The sequence below is a fragment of the Panicum virgatum genome, chromosome 7K, assembly GCF_016808335.1.
Source record: "Panicum virgatum strain AP13 chromosome 7K, P.virgatum_v5, whole genome shotgun sequence".
NCBI lineage: Eukaryota > Viridiplantae > Streptophyta > Magnoliopsida > Poales > Poaceae > Panicum > Panicum virgatum.
This window is the reverse complement of record NC_053142.1, coordinates 25,747,745-25,763,666: the sequence shown is the minus strand read 5'-3', so window position 1 is coordinate 25,763,666 and position 15,922 is coordinate 25,747,745.

The window sequence follows — 15,922 nt, the reverse complement described above, 5'->3', positions numbered from 1 at the left end:
TGTGTAGTCAATGCACATCCTCCACTCATTGTTGTTCTTCTTGAGGACGAGGACTGGATTAGCTAACCACTCGGGGTGGTCAATTTCTTTAATGAACCCGGTCGTGAGTAGTTTGGCAAGTTCTTTCATGATGGCTTCTCTTTTTTCGGCTTAAAATATTTGCAAACGCTGTTTCTTGGGAGTGCTGTTGTTTTGATGTTTAAGGAATTCTCGATGAACTCCGATCCTTGGGCACACCAGGCATATCTGATGGTTTTCATGCGAATACATCTCGGTTTGCCCTAAGAAAGTTGACGAGTGCACTTTCCTATTTGTTAGTAAGCCCTGTGCCGATCAAAGCAGTCTTGGAGGAATCGCCATCTTGAAGTTGAATTACCTTGACACCCACATTGTCGGGTGGTTTTGGAGCAGAGGAATTTGCCTTCTTTGTGGGGATCTCCATCCCCGATGCAGAGAGTTGTTTGGCCGCCGCGAGTACCTCCCCTGAAGTGTCTGGCAGGCGGTTAGTGGAGGTTTACGTGATGGCCTCTTTCTCACACTCAAATGACTTCTGGAGGTCACCACGAAATGAGAGGACTCCTGTCTTTCCTGGCATCTTGAGTAGTAAGTAGACATAATGCGGAACAACCATGAATTTAGCAAAAGCCGAGAGTCCTAATATAGCATGATATGAGGACTCAAATCCGGCAACTTCGAACTTGATGATCTCTGTTCTGTAGTTGTCCTTCGTGCCGAAAGTGACCGGTAATCTATCGGTGTGGAAGCATTTTCCTGGACAATACCGTAGAATGGAGCTTTACTTCGAGTCAGCATGTTGGAGATGTTCAATCCCATTTTTGCAAGAGTACTAGCAAATATGACATTTAATCCACTGCCTCCGTCGATGAGTACTCGAGTGAGCCTTGACCCTGCAACCACTGGATCTAGAACAAGCAGAAATTTTCCCGGCTCACAGAAGCTGGTCCATTGATCCTCTCAAGAGAAGGTGATTGGGACCTCACTATACTTTAGTGGTCTGGGGATGGTGGGTTCCAGATTTAAGATTTCACGCCGCCATGCCAATTTCTGAGCGCATCTGTTGAAGGTAGAATCGCCTCCGTAGATCACATTGACCGTATTGGAGGGTAGCTGAAACCCTTGTGGTTCATCTTTGTCATTATCTTCTTCGTCCCGCTTGCCCTTCTTCTTTTTGTCTTCTCGACGAGGGAAGCGATCACGCTCCTGCTCTTCTTGGTCGGCCCATTCCATCATCATGTCGCGGAGGGCCATAACAGATCAAGGTCGATTTCTTCTGAAATCGCGATAAAGCTGCTGGGTGGCAAGGCCGTTGTGAAAGCAGTCAATGACGTTGTCGGCGGTGATATTGGCGATGGTGGATCGCGTATCGAAGAACCTTTTGATGTAGGACCTCAGAGCCTCCCCACACTCTTGTTTGCACAAGCATAGGTCATGGCGAGTAGCTGGTCGATGGATGGAGCCTTGGAAGTTGTCGACGAAGAGTTGCTTCAAGTCCTCCCACGAGTGGATCGAGTCGCGTTTTAAGCTTTCGAGCCACGTGAGGGGTGCAGATTCCAGGGCCATCAGGAAGTTGATTACTTTGGTAGATTTTGTTCCCCCTGCAACTTCAATAGCAATTGAGTAAATACGAAACCATTGACGAGGGTCTTGCTTACCGTCATATTTCTTCAAATTCTGCATGTTGGCAGGGTTGAAACCTATCGGGTACTCGGCGTAGTTGATGTTTTGGCTAAAAGCTGGAAAACGATCTGTCTCGTCCGTCGGGCGCCCGTGACGTCGGGCGTTGATAATTTCATGTGCATCGCGGAAGTTACCACGAACATGATCCCAGTTCCTTTTGATGGTCCCGCATGATGACTCTCGTCTTGATATCTTTGGTGCTTGTGGTGGGTTGGTCATGGTGGTTGATTAGCTTCTTGATCTTCTCATTGTCTTGCCAGTGTATGGCTATTACGGGAACTAGAAGGAACTAGATTCTTCCTATCGATCTGGTGTAAGGCTTCCCAGGTGAGGCGCTGAACTCGACACCTAGTGCATGGAGGTGGAGTAAGTCATCTGCAGTATGCAGATGACACTGTGTGTTGTTTGTTGAAAAGGACTCGACCAACCCCAACCCAAGTCCAATCCTAGCCGCTATAACTATCCAAGAAGACACTCGAAAAACGGATTTTTGGTGTGTCCGATAAGTCTCGTATCAAGAGTGCAGCTTTAGCAAGGTTGACTATGGGACTGCAGAATGCTGGTCCGCCTGCTGCATCGAAGTCTCATTCAAGATTACAAGCACCAGGATTTTGTGTCGGGGCGCGTTGTTCCCGTGCAGTGACATTTCTCCTCCGAATGTTCTGTCGATGATTCCTCAAGTGTCTGGCGTCTTTTTCCTGTGGGGATTCCCCTTGAGGAGCGTTTACTGAGAGCTCATCATCGGAGACTTGATCTAAGTTATCATTGGCGTATCGTCCGGCTTGAGAACCAAGATCGTTGTCTTCTCCGTGGACCGAGACGTACACCTGTAGATCAGGCGTCGAGTGGGTTGTGCTGTAGTCGACAAGAGCAACATCGCCTGATTCTTCTTCTTCGATTGTGGAGAGTGGTCTACCCACTTGGTAGGGAAGATCCCGGAGGCAAGAGACAAGGCGTGCATTGTCGAGTAGCTTAGCGGGTTCAAAACCCTGCCAGTACATGAAACATCTTTGTGGAGTAGGAATGATGGTCAAATTTGGGTAACAAGTGAGTTCAAGATCAGACTCGTCATCCGAGTCAGGGTAGGAGTCAAAGATGGGCATCTCTTGGCAAAGATGGGCATCCCTTGGCGAGTGGTGACCTCCTGACCCAAGATCTTTTGGTTGGTGTTGTGGCGAATGATTGTCATGAATGATGCCGTCACATTCTGTAGCCCCAGCGGAAGTTGAGGTCGAGGTGGTTCGAAGTAGATTGGATCTACTCCGACTAGTTCCAAGCGAATCGAAGACATGTCCGATAGGGACAACTTTTCGATTTCGTCGGCGAGTTCAGGTAGCAAGAATTCAGTGGAACTTGGCCCGTCGAGTTGTTCTTGCTGAAGAGTCTCCATGCTTGTGGCTAGATGGCTGTCGAAGCCGCCTGACCCATTGGTCGTGCAGACCCACGAGCCGAAGAGGAAGGTGGTGCCTGTGCTAATGGCAGGGAGGTCGAAGTTGAAGGATGCCATCGAGTTCTTCCGATAATCGTCGCCGAACTCCCCTACCTGGCGTGCCAGCTGTCGCTGTTTAACCGCCAAGCTCTCCGAGGTATACCCCGAGGAGATTGATTGTAGGCAGGGACTCGCCAAAATCAGAACGGGGTGGTGCAAGGAACACAAAGATTTAGACAGGTTCAGGCTGTCGGAGCGTAATACCCTACGTCCTGTGTGGTTGTTTGTATTGCCTTGCTCGAGCTGGCTCGATAAGATAACGAGCTGGCTCGGCTCAGCTTGTTATCTTATCGAGCTAGAAATCAGGCTCAGCTCGGCTCGTTTAGCTCGTGAGCCAGCTCAAAAACATAACAACAGCCATGGCTACCGGAACCAGAGCGGAGCAGAGGTGCGAGGTGGAGCAGAGCCTAGGCGAGACGTGTGGTGTTTGTACATTAGCTGCCGAGGAGTGCAACAACATAATGAGGCGACCGTGCGGCGCCAACGAGTGGCAGGCACCCGAGCAGCCCGGGCGGTGCCAGCAGGAGGCAAGCGCCTAGCGGTTGGGCATCCTGGCGGCCCGTGCGATGCCGATAGGGGGGACCCGAGAGCCCTGGTGAGCGTGTGGCGCCGACAAGGGGCGGCTGGCCAGGTGCATTGGCAGCCAAGAGGGAGAAGGAGAAATCAGGAGGATGGAGGGGGAATCGGGAGGCCAGCTGCCAGGGGTTACTTGGGGGTGGAGAAATCACGAGGGAGGGAGTGGATCTGGAGTTCTGGCCTGTGGGGCGGGGGTGGTTGACTAACGGGAGTTGAGGGCATGGTAGGGTTTTAGCTGTTGCCTGTTGGGCTTTTTTTCTTGTCTTGGCTCGTTTCAGCTCGCGAGCTGGCTTGTTAAATTATCAAGCTAATATCTAGGCTTGGCTCGGTAACATTTTCAAACGAGCCGACACTAATGAGCCTAGCCGAGCGAGTTACGAGTTTTTTGTCCAGCCTTATTACTCATTACTCAGCTGCTCACAAATCATTTGGCCCACTTTGTTCCTGTCCAACGAGTTCCCCCCCAACCCCACCACCACCACCACCACCAATACGCAAACAGCGATGGACAGCCCTGCGTGCCTCCGCCGCGCCGCACGAGACCCGGATTCCCACGGCCGCTTGCACCCGCGTCCTCCCTGCGCTGCTGTGCTGCTGCTGGCCGTCCTTGGATTCGTGCCCATCTCAACTCAGACGCACGCCGCGTTACCTGGCACCGGCACCCGCAGCCGGATAAAGGCGTCGACGGCGGCGACGATCGACGCACGCGTGCGCGCACGTGCACCGCCGGCCGGCCGGCCGGCAGGAGCCCGGCCCGGGGAATGAGGCGCAGGCCGGCCGTGCCAGCTTGCCCCGCGCCGACGTGCTCCTCGATCCGCCGCAGCGTGCTCGCGCGTCGGGCGTGCCGCGGGCACGGCAGGCATGTGACCTGCGCCGATCGTGCGCGCTCGCGCACCACGTGAGCCCCCGCCCCCCGGCCGGCGCGCGGGCGGGCGTCGCGTGTCGCGCCATGTGCGTGCGTGCGTGCGCGGCCGTGGCGGCGTGCCCCGCCGTCGCCATTGCCGATGTCCGCGGCGTGGGCGCGCACATGGGCATGGCGCCAGCGAGGGCGGGCGGGCGCGCGACCGGGTCAAACTTAGCTGCGCTGCACGAGGAAGGCCGGGAGAGGAAGCATCGTTTCGCTAGCTGCGTGCTCGCGTGGCGCGTCGTACGTACGTCCTTTGTCAGCGACACGGCGCGTGGTTAGGCGTGACGGAGCGTGCCTAAGCCTGATGCCCCTAGCTAAGCTAGTGCGTAGCGCGAATCCCTATGCCGGTATGAGGGATTCTCTGGTATACTAGTATTCTTGCCATTATATTCTCTACACGTCTGCCTCTGTCATCATCATCCCAGGGCTATATACCACCAGCGAGGGAGATACCGTCGTGCATTGCTACGGACTGTAAAAAAAATTAGCATATCCACAAAGCATCTCTACAAAGTACTATTTTGAGGCAAATTGAGATCAGTTTGAAAGACATTAATGTAGCACGCCAAGATAGTTAATTTAGTATTTTTTTTCAATAAATTAAGCAATACACTATGATATACAAGTTCACCCAACACCTGGGAATAGGAGCGGGCAGCAGCCGCAGCACGCCAGTGGCGGCCTTGACGGCGGCAGCCGGGTTCACGGCCTTCCCCACTTCATCCTACACCTCATGGATCGCGAAGCCCACTGCACAGCCCCCCAACCGGCACGAAACATCGCCGCCGCCGGCGACCCATGGCTTGGCCGCGCTGGCCGGCCATCCCGGATCCTCCCCTCGCCGGCCCATAATGGCCTCGGGAGCACAATCCCTCACTCCTTATTACGCCACGGTCACCAGCCAAGCCTTGGGGTGGCCGGAGCATATAGTGCTCCGCAGCGGTTCCCATGGCTACGGCGTGGTAACCGGTGGCGCCGACTCGTTCCAGCCATCCTGGACGCGGTACGGGCCAGCGGACGGCCATTAAACCATCCACGCATGACCCAAACCCCTCTAGAACGGCTAGAACTGACCCAAGGTATCAGGGTGTCCTTGCTCATTGGCGATCCCTCTCCCGTGGTTTGCCGGCAAACTGAGGAGGATTGTGATATGGTGCCCGGCGGCAAGGTGAGCTCGGCTGGTGGGGATAGTCACGGCAGAGCTGATGGCGGCGGTAGTTTCAGCAGCGGGTTTTGCGATCGGGATTGGAAAACTGAGCTACGAACATATTGATCGGTGCCTAACCGAGCAGCGATCCAACTAATCGGAAGGATGAAAATCGTCTGAGGGTCTACAATGGTGCGGCGCCAGCGGGTGGGGGTCGTCGTCGAGTGACGTACGTTGACTATTTTGTTAATCTCATTATACGATACCTCATCTTTATTTACAGGGACTAGCATAGACGCTGCGACACACACATAATTTAAAATTTTAATTAGATTTTAATTCAAAAATACATGAAATTATATATTAATTCAATTAATATTAAATTAAATCTTTAAAATATGTACCATAATAGATGTCTCCGCTATCTCGTAGCTTCTGTCGATACGAACCTATTACAATAAGAATGGAGCTAAAAAATTAAACGTTTAAAGTTTAAAGATATAAGAATAGGGGTTCAAATGTTATTAACTCTATATGTCAGAGGTTAGCAAGAGGTTTATCTTTGGACCCAAACATGGCAGGTTTGAGCAGTAACTGAACCTCTCAATTTCAGATTAATATGACATTTTCAAAGCGACTTTTGATCAAGTTAGAGGCAGATTTTGAAGGTTTGCCTGAAACAAAAGTTGTAGACATTTGTCAGAGCTACAACTTTTCTTTTTTGGGAGATTTCATTGTTTGATAATGAAATCTGGAGAATCAAGGTCTGCAAGTTTCTGTTTCAGTGTAAATGCATATTTAGTAAATTCAGAACGCTACATTACATGGTGTCTTTATCTAATTCCTCGAGCAGCCACGTGAATTCGCGAGCAAATTCAAGGTCCACGTCCAAGCAAGAAGCCTCAAGGTGGCTCAGGGATGGCGTTAAGAATTTTAATAAGACCCCCCTGGATCAATCCGTTCACTTTCCTGTCAGTTGATCCCCATGCGCAAGTTCATCTTGGCACCAAAATTTGTCATCCTCGCTTAATCCCTCTTCGATTCCTCGCACACACAGCCTCACCACATCACCAGCAATCCGTTTGAGCCCTTCTCGGAGCGAGCCGCCCAACACCACCGCTAGTCGACGTCGCCCGCTATACCTTCTGTCCACCGCCGGGCCATGCACAGGAGTCTCTCCCAGCGTCAGATTGCAGCACTAGCAGTTCTGGGATTAGGGGTAGCGTGCGTGGATGGTGTGACCGGCCAGAGATCACAGCACCTGCATCGATGCAACGAGGCACATATGGGTAGCAGGAAGAGGAAGAGGTACGGGACGTCGCCTACACGGGAGCTGGACGTGCGGATGCCGAGGGGATAGATGCAGCTCACGATGGGAGATGCAGCCTGCGAGGCAGGGGCGGAGCTGAGGCTTGTAACTGGGCCGACCCCGACGAATTCTGGAAAAACCAGTGGTAAATTACTTTAGCTAGTTGTTAATGCTCCATTAAGACCCGTTAATTTCTAGCTAAGACCCTGATGCTCTTTTGTTCTGGCTTCGCCCCTGCTGCGAGGAGGTGAGCGGACATGGTGCGAAACGTGGAGTCTGATCTCTTCCATGAGCGCGAACGGGTAGAGTCTGAGAAAGAACGGGCGAGTAGGCGGGTGTCGAGTGAGAAAAAAATTAAGTTTTTGGCAGAAACATGCTCTAACTCGCAGTTTCTATGGGTCTTCTCTTCCTCCCACCTTTCTCGGTCCCAACACGTGAGTTCAGCGTGAGGAGTACGGTGGACTCGATGTAAGTGAAATTTTTTTTAATTGTTTTCGTTCTTTATAGTATAGATAGGCCGGCTGTTCAAAATTGCACTGATAATGGTAAATGTATGTGTTTTTGAGAAAAATATGAAAATTATTTAGTTTTATAGAATAATTCCACATGGAAGGAAAAAAAAATCCGCACAAAGAATTTATTGGACCAAGAGTTAAGGCCTTTGCATTTTCTGAGAAAATTTCCATATGCTACACTTTATAAAGAGCAACTCCATGGGATCTTCTAAACAGCCCCCTGTCATAAGTTTAGAGGTTCAAACAAAAAAGATATATTTCAGTAGGCCCTCTATTTCAAGAAGGCCTCCAAATCCCCTCCTTTACCCTTCATTTCTAGGGGGTCTCGGGAAGCCCTACATTATAAGTTAGAATTAAGAGCTATTACTGGAGTTGAAGCAAATTTAGAAGCCCCTAAGAAATAGAGACAACCTCCATTTAACATTTAGGGGTTTAATTTAGGGGCTATTGCTGCACTCATACGCAAAAATCATAGGTTATCCAAAACAAGATCTCACTTTTCTCACTGCACGTGTACTAGCTTCCTCTCCATCTGCACACCCATTCTCTATGCATTTTCAGAATCCTTGCAATGAGTTAATGTTATTTCTACTGTAGGAGCGTGGGGGCATAAATTCCTATGCTGTATTTTTTTCATTGTTTTGTTTTCGATTCTTTTGGTAGAAAAGTGGCACGCCATCTATGCCAATCCAGATCAAAATGTGATGAAAAGATGCCAACTTTTCTTCGAAATTCCTGACAAAAATGTATAAGCAATCAAACTTAGTCTCTTTCTTTTTTTTTGAACGATTAGTATAGTTTCTTTCTTTGTCTGCGTTTTTTTATACATCAGACACAGTTATCTATCAATTTAGTCTGACTGAGTACGTACTGAACTTACAAGGGGAACTAGTGAAAAAGAAAAGACAACCCCACCTGACTACAGAACAAGGGCGTCGCAGTGGCATATATGGCGTGGAATCTGTCGTGATACATCGATGACGTCGTCAAAGAACAACACCCCCATCGCATCAGTGCGGATTTCTGTCCTGAAATAATCTGCTATTTTAGCAGCTGCACAAGTGAAGCTGAATTCAGAAGTATGAAGTCACAACTCTTGCATCTGCAAGCATGCTCACGCAGTGCAAACTTCGCGTTCCCAGTTCCATCGAAAACACTATGCAAAAATCCTGATGGTCAGAAGAGGAAAAAAAATGCCTTACATGTTCAGAGTTGAGAGCACCAAAGACCTCTTGTTCGAACACACTGAACATGCCTGAAAGGGAGGGAAAAAACTAGCCTGCTACAGAAAAGGAGCTGATGCTTCTACTCCGTTTGTTATACATGGCCTTACTAGCTAGCATTGTCAGAGCTCTCCTTCTAGCTACTCCGGCGGTTGTGGAGATCGAGAAATCAACGTGCATGCACCATGGCCACGGGGCAGCTGAAGACGGCCGACGAGCTCGCGGTGTCGTCGAGCTCATCCTCCTCCTCGTCGTCGATGACGATGACGTCGCGGTACTGGCGCGTGGCCGTCCTCGCGGCGCTGCCATTATTGGCCCCGCCCTGCGAGCTCCGGGACCACGTGGAGGAGCCCAAGCTGCGACCGGAGCCGCCGCTCGCGCTGCTGCGGCGGCGGCCGGCGCCGCTGGCGGTGTAGAAGTAGCTGCGCTGGTCGACGACGGCGAACCCGTGGCGGCGGCGCTCGAAATCCCGCCGCGCCGCGCCCTCCGCGTCCAGGCGCCGCCGGGGGCCGGAGGACGCGTCGGAGGCCATGGAGTCCTCCTCCTCGTCCTCGTCGGCGCGCCCGGCCTGCAGCACCATCCACCTCGAGATCTGCCGGGCGGCGGCGTCGTCGGAATGGTCGAGGTAGAGCGTCCAGCCGGACTGGCACCCGCTGCTGGAGCTGGACCGCGACGGCGACGGCGAGCTCTCCCCCTCCATGGCGTCGAATGGCAATGCCGCCATTGCCACTCTCTCCACCGCTCGACGGATCGATCGACGACAGCGACCCTCTGCTCCTTGATCCCTCTTCTCGGGGAGTGCTTGTGCGTGCTACTGCACTGCACATGCAAAGCTGCGCGCTCACTTGGCAAGGCGGTGAGCTCGAGTCGCCGGAGTGAGCCAGTGAGCTAGTAGGGGTATATGAGGAGAGCGTGGTGGGGATCTCGAGGCTTTGTTTTGTGTGAGGCGCAGGTGCGCGCAGATGGCACGGGCGCAGGGGCCACATGCGCGGCGGACGTGGGAGACCGGGAGGCGTGCACGCGAGCGAGCCCTGCACGTGCGCGCCCTCGCCCGGCAGGCCGTACGTCGGGAGACTCTGCGGCGCGGCGTGGATGTCCCATGTGCCGCTTGTGCGCCGCTGGATCGCCTTGCAGGTTGCAGCAGTCTTGCGCACAAGAAGCCCCGCGCCCAAACACTTGGGTCATTTTGTTTCTCGCCAAATAAAAGAACTGAATGATTTCATAAAATCCTAATTTTTTTTGTTTGAGATAAAAATAATTGGAAGCGATCCTTTACGAGTAATTAATAACCAATCTCCTTCATGTCCCTTCAAAATAAAAGGTTATAATCCCAATGATCGAAAATAAAAGGTTATAATCCCAATGATCGAAAATAAAAGGTTATAATCGAGAAATCACCAGATACCATCAAACTTTATTCTCCCTCCTTACATAAATATCAGACATATATTATTACCAAAAAAGTTTTCCATAGTAGATTTTGACTCATGGTTTCTCTTACAATATGATGTGAAAAGCTAAAGACTTAACATAATCTTAAAATCACTTCGAATACAAATATATTGACGCAAAATTTATGCAATAAATGTACATTTAATTAACTAACTGTTGGTCAAAATTTGCCAAATGTGACTTTCTCCGGTCAAAATATGTCTTACATTTCTGGACGGAGTGAGTGTACGTATATAATAATAACTGTATGATGGACCACTTTATCTTAGATGACTTCACTCATCGATTCCAAATGTCTACTTCACGACTTGGGTTGAAATGGGCATAAGTTATTATAGGATTTTTTCTGGATCTGCGTATTCGGAGAACGAGAAGAGAACGATGCATGGTTTTGTTGACAGTAGAAGCGAATCCTTCGAAAGTGAAGCAGTGAACACCGAAACCGAAACTTGTGTTTATAAGCCATTCATTTTTTTTTATGGCAAGCTTATCATCCACTAGTACCACTACGGATGAGAAAATATAACATAATTTGGAGCTTCATCAACCCAGACACTTGGACACTGTTGTATGCAAACGCCAGAATTCTTACTTTCAAGAGCTTAGCGAATTGGCTTGTAGTCCAATGGTAGGACGGTCCAGTGGGACGCTACCCACCAGGATTCAAATCCTGGTGCTCGCATCTTTTCTTGGGATTTTCCTAAGATTTACTGGTGTTACACGTTAAGTGGTAAGCGACGTTCCCGTCGACGACGAGGCGCCAGTGGTGACTTTGGGAATCTTCAGATCTGCCGGTGCTCAGTCCTTCAGAGGTGCTTATAGGGGTAGGGTTTGCGTACGTGTATTCATAGGGTGTGAGTGTGCGTGCGTGTTGTGGGCGTCTTCATTGTACTGTGTGATTCTCAAAAAAAATACTTTCAAGAGCTAAAAGGAAATGGAAAAACAGCTTTTTTTTTGAGATAGTAAATGGACAAACAGCTACTTGCCTAGTTTGGCTGTATGGTTACAATTTCCTTTTCTTAGAAAGTCTGTATGCTATTATCCGGACGGCCCACATATGTTTTGGGCCACAGTATTCAAGTCATAATGGGCCTGTACTAGGCCTTCATATCGTGGTCAAAACGTTGAAAAAGAAGCAGCGCGTGTCGTAGTAATACTTTGACTCAGACAAGGGAAGGTGGAGTCAGGGTTCAAAGGGGGGGGGGGGGGGGGGGGGGGGGGGGGGATTCACTTACAAATAAATAAACACCTTACTTCCTAGTAAACAAACTATAATTATATACTCTGTAAGGTTAGCCCTTTAGGTATGTCTCTCTGTTTAGTTTTTTGTAAGCCGGATTTACGTTTTATTTTTCTATATTTACAGCACAAATAATACCACTGGAACAACGCTTTTGTCTCATTTCCCTGCAAGAGTATTTCAGGTAGTAACACACAAATTTCTATTCTATAATAATTCAAAAAACAACAAGAAGAAGAAAATTTCAGCGTGTGTGCTCAGCTAACAATATTATTTTTTCAGTAGTAAGCAATGTGCACTTCGGTGTCGCTCAAAGATGAATGTGTTTCACAAAAGAATCCCCTAAAATCAGTGCTTACATATTGTCCTTATTTCTTTAGGATAATAAATACACCGGAACGTCTAAATCATTTGTCATAGCAGCATTACATGAGTTCTCAGATGACGCTGGAAATTTTTTTTTTGTCTTTGCGGATGAACGAGTAGAAAAATACATACATTACATCACAGGAAAAACGGCACAGTTCAAACTTGAAACTTCAAAAAGTCGCGTGCCGGGCTGCCGGCAGCCTCGACCGATCCCAACACCTGTCGCTCTTTCTCTCCCTACAGCCAGCCGTGTAGAAACGTCGAGGGTTTTCAGGGCCGGCGGCCTCGTCTTTACAGCCTGCTGCTAGCCTGCTACACCTACCGGCTACCGATTTTTTTTTTCAGACGCGACGGCTTCAAGGGGTCCAATTAGTCAGCAGGTTTGAGTGTTCGGCGAGGCCACCCAACCGCAGTCAAAGATTTTGTTCCCTGAAAAGAGTTCTACTGTCATCTTGCTCTGTTGGCGTGTCCTTTTTTCGCGCTTTACGGAGAGCAGAGTGTTTGCTCTGTTCCTGAAAAGGTTGTAGTGCTCTGCTTTTCTTTTCTGATGGGACGGAGAACATCTTCCTGTGTTTTTCTGGGGACAGAGATACAACTAATCGGATGGGAACCTGCTCTGTTTTTCTTTTTCAGAGCAATGGAAATCCAGCTGCTCTGTTTCTGGGAGCAGTGAGAATCTCATCCGGACATCTCACACAAACTGGGCATAGCACCGAGATTTCAATGGCACAGCGATGTTCAAATGAAAAGGATTACACGAGTTCGTAGAAAAAGAAAAACCCGTACTAAACTTAAGAAAGGCAACTTGTACTGTTGTTTCGAAAAATTGAATGAATTGAATCACAGGGCATGGCCATTTTTGCATGCCCCGGCATCACAATTATTGTTCGTCGTCATCCTTTCCTGCCTGGCTAGCTTCTTGCTTCTGAACAAAAGAATGGCCCTCTCCATCTATCTATGCTTCTAAGATAGGGAGGACTGGAGGAGAAACTACACAGTCTACATACAGGAACGAAAGACTATTCTACATACACCTTGATGACCCGCAACCTATGCTGAATTAGCTTCTCGGCTGCAGACCGGAACAGGTGCTAATTCTCTAGTTGCAGCAGTGGGAGGGGGGATTGGAGCCCGATTTGTTGTCGCCGAGCATGTCCACCACCATCGCGATCCCGCCGTCCAGCCACCCTCCCCCCCGGAACGGCCTCGCCGACACGGCGGCCATGTTCACGACCTGGATCAGCAGCACCAGAAGCAGCGCCAGCCTCGCCGTCCTCATCGCCGCAGCCGCCGCCATTGCCGAAATCGTTGTTGTTGCGCAGAAGGTGCACTGCACACGCAGTAGAGATAGAGATCTCTCCGTCGCCGAGAACGAAGGAAGATCAGAATTGTTCAGGCTTGTTCCGGAACTCTGCCTGTTCCTCTTCTGTTCTTGTTGTTGTTGATGTTGGAGGAGGGAGTGGGTTGCTGCATGCCGGGGCAGTGCTTATATAGGTGAGGGGTTGGTATACGTGTAGCGCTCCCCGGGGCGGTTGGCGGGGAAGAACCGGTCGCTGTTCGCCGAGTCCCCCCCTCGTAGTTTTCGCCGGACAGGTGAGTTTCGTTCCAACCCCTTGACCACCCTGCGCGGCAGCTAACTGCGTGTCTGAATGGTCAGCACCGTTGATCTTCCGACCCCGCCCCACTTCGTTTAATTTTTTTTTCTGTTCAAAATTCAAAACCGAAGGCCACGATCATCATGAGTACCACGACTTTCACAAGTCAAATGTTTCCCATGCGCGTGCCTGGTGGTGCTTCATGCGGCAACTGAACTAGCTAGCAAGGGAGGAAAATCAAAGAATGAGATTAGCAAAAATTTGAATGCGAAAAGTCCGGTCCAAACTGAGGGGGTTTGGGAGGGATCCGGTATTTGTCTGAACTTTCGATGAGAAATCGTCAGGTCAAATCATATTAGCTACAGCACTACAGCACAAGTATTAAGTGTTTCTTGACCCAGGACTAGCCGCAGCAGCAGCCAGCAGCATCAGCGGTCGACGACGTGTGATTCATTCCGTCCCTGTTGGCGTCACCAACCATGGACGGGGAATGCCTGTCCGTCCAGCCCGGTTCACATCCTCACCGAATCGCTCGTATTCAAATTCCTCGTTTGAATTGACCGGCCGTAACCGTAATATATACTTGTAAGCAGCATTCAATTGTTCAAATATTCAAGAGGCGTGCGGCGTGCGCGCTTTAATTTCCGTGGCGCGGCCAAGCACGTTCCCGGACCCCCCGAACGGTTCAAGGTCGGAGGACTCGGCGGCAGCGATGCCGCCAATGGCCATGCGGCCGCGTGGGGCGCGCGCGCGGCGCAAGATTATTGAACGGGTCGCGCACGCACTGCACGCACCGGGTTCCGTCGCATCGTATTGATCTCCTCTTCCGTCCACGGCCGCGTCTGAATGATGAACCCCCGCGGCCGGGACTGCAGCTACTACGCCGGATCGAGCAGAATTCAGAAACCAGCCGCAAACGTGTACTGAATTCTGATGATGATGCTGGCATTGCAACTTGCAGGGGCAAGGAAGAACACGCGCGGGACTTTGTGTTACCACGAATCCGTACTGCGCCTGTAGTCTGAATCCGACGCGGGCTATATTTTATTTTTTTCCGCAACCGTGGCTGAGCACGCTTTTTATTAAAAAGTTGACGCACGCTATATAAACCTGCTCATTGCTCAGGCTCGCTCTCAATCTCAATCCACAGGCTAAACTTTGGAGCTCCAAACGAACGCAAGAAGCGACGACAGCTCTTCCTCTGCCTGCCCTGACTGATTGTCATCGGTGGCCTTGACAACACTTTCACAAGCAAGCAAGGCGCGATGGCGATGATGGCGGCGCGGACGGTGCTGCTGCTCGCGCTCCTGGTGCATGTCCTGGCGGCGGCGGCGGTGGCGGCGCGGCCGCTGGAGGGGCGGGGCGCCGCCGGCGCGACGCCGGGCGGCTGGCTGGGGAGCGGCGTCGGGGCGGTCGCGCAGATGCTGCGCGACGCCAAGTCGGGGCCCAACCGCGGCACGCACTGCTGCTGATCCATCCTGGCCCATGCAAAGCGCTCTGCTGCGCTCCTGACCGATCGATCGATTCTTCCTTTGATGATTAATTCAAGCAAGCAAACTTGCAAGCATGGGCACGCACCGGCAAGCAACAGAGCCGCCGCAGTGCGGCCATGCCTCCTCAACAATGGCGGGGATCAGCCGTTTTGGCCTTCTTGTTCAGTCTTGGGAACCTCAAGGTTTAGCTAGCATACCCTCTGTACATGATCCCTCTCTGCTATACGGAATGTAACCGTTCATTAGTTAGTTTTCTTCTGACAAGAACACCGTCCGGGGAAATTTCAGTGATTAATTTCGTTCCAACACGTAAGCATGGTTGGATTTCGCACATTTGATTCCAAGATGGTTTGCCATGGATTACGACGACTTCACGTTTCTAATGCTTGTTTGACTGGTCTTTTTTTTTCTAAACCATGTTTCAAAAGCTATGTCGTTAGATCAAACAACAATTCACTTTGAGAGCAGTATCCATAGGTGGGGCAGTAGTCATAAGGCCACCTCCAATATAATGGTTGAGCTAGTTAACTAGTAGCTCTAAGCTTGTCCACCTCATACGAGATAGCAAAAAGATTACCTCTCCATTGGTTTGTGTTATAGCGTATTGTTCAAAGCATATTGGGTCCCACAACCTCTATCTCATTAATTAGTGAAGTGTGTTGCCCACCTTTTTTTCTCTACGAGCTACCACTTGAAGAAAAGACAGCACACTCTCTTTCCTCGCCTTCTTTCTTCCAGGTTGGCGCGCTACGCGCGCCTATACAAAAAACGTGGAACTAAAATATTAATAGAAAGATATTATCCGTTACTATGTTCGAAGCAACATCGTATTGATGTATTGAGTTAGATCTAAAAATTACAGTAGAGCGGCATAGTAGTTTTGTGTCTGAGAGCGCGCCAATCTCAAGC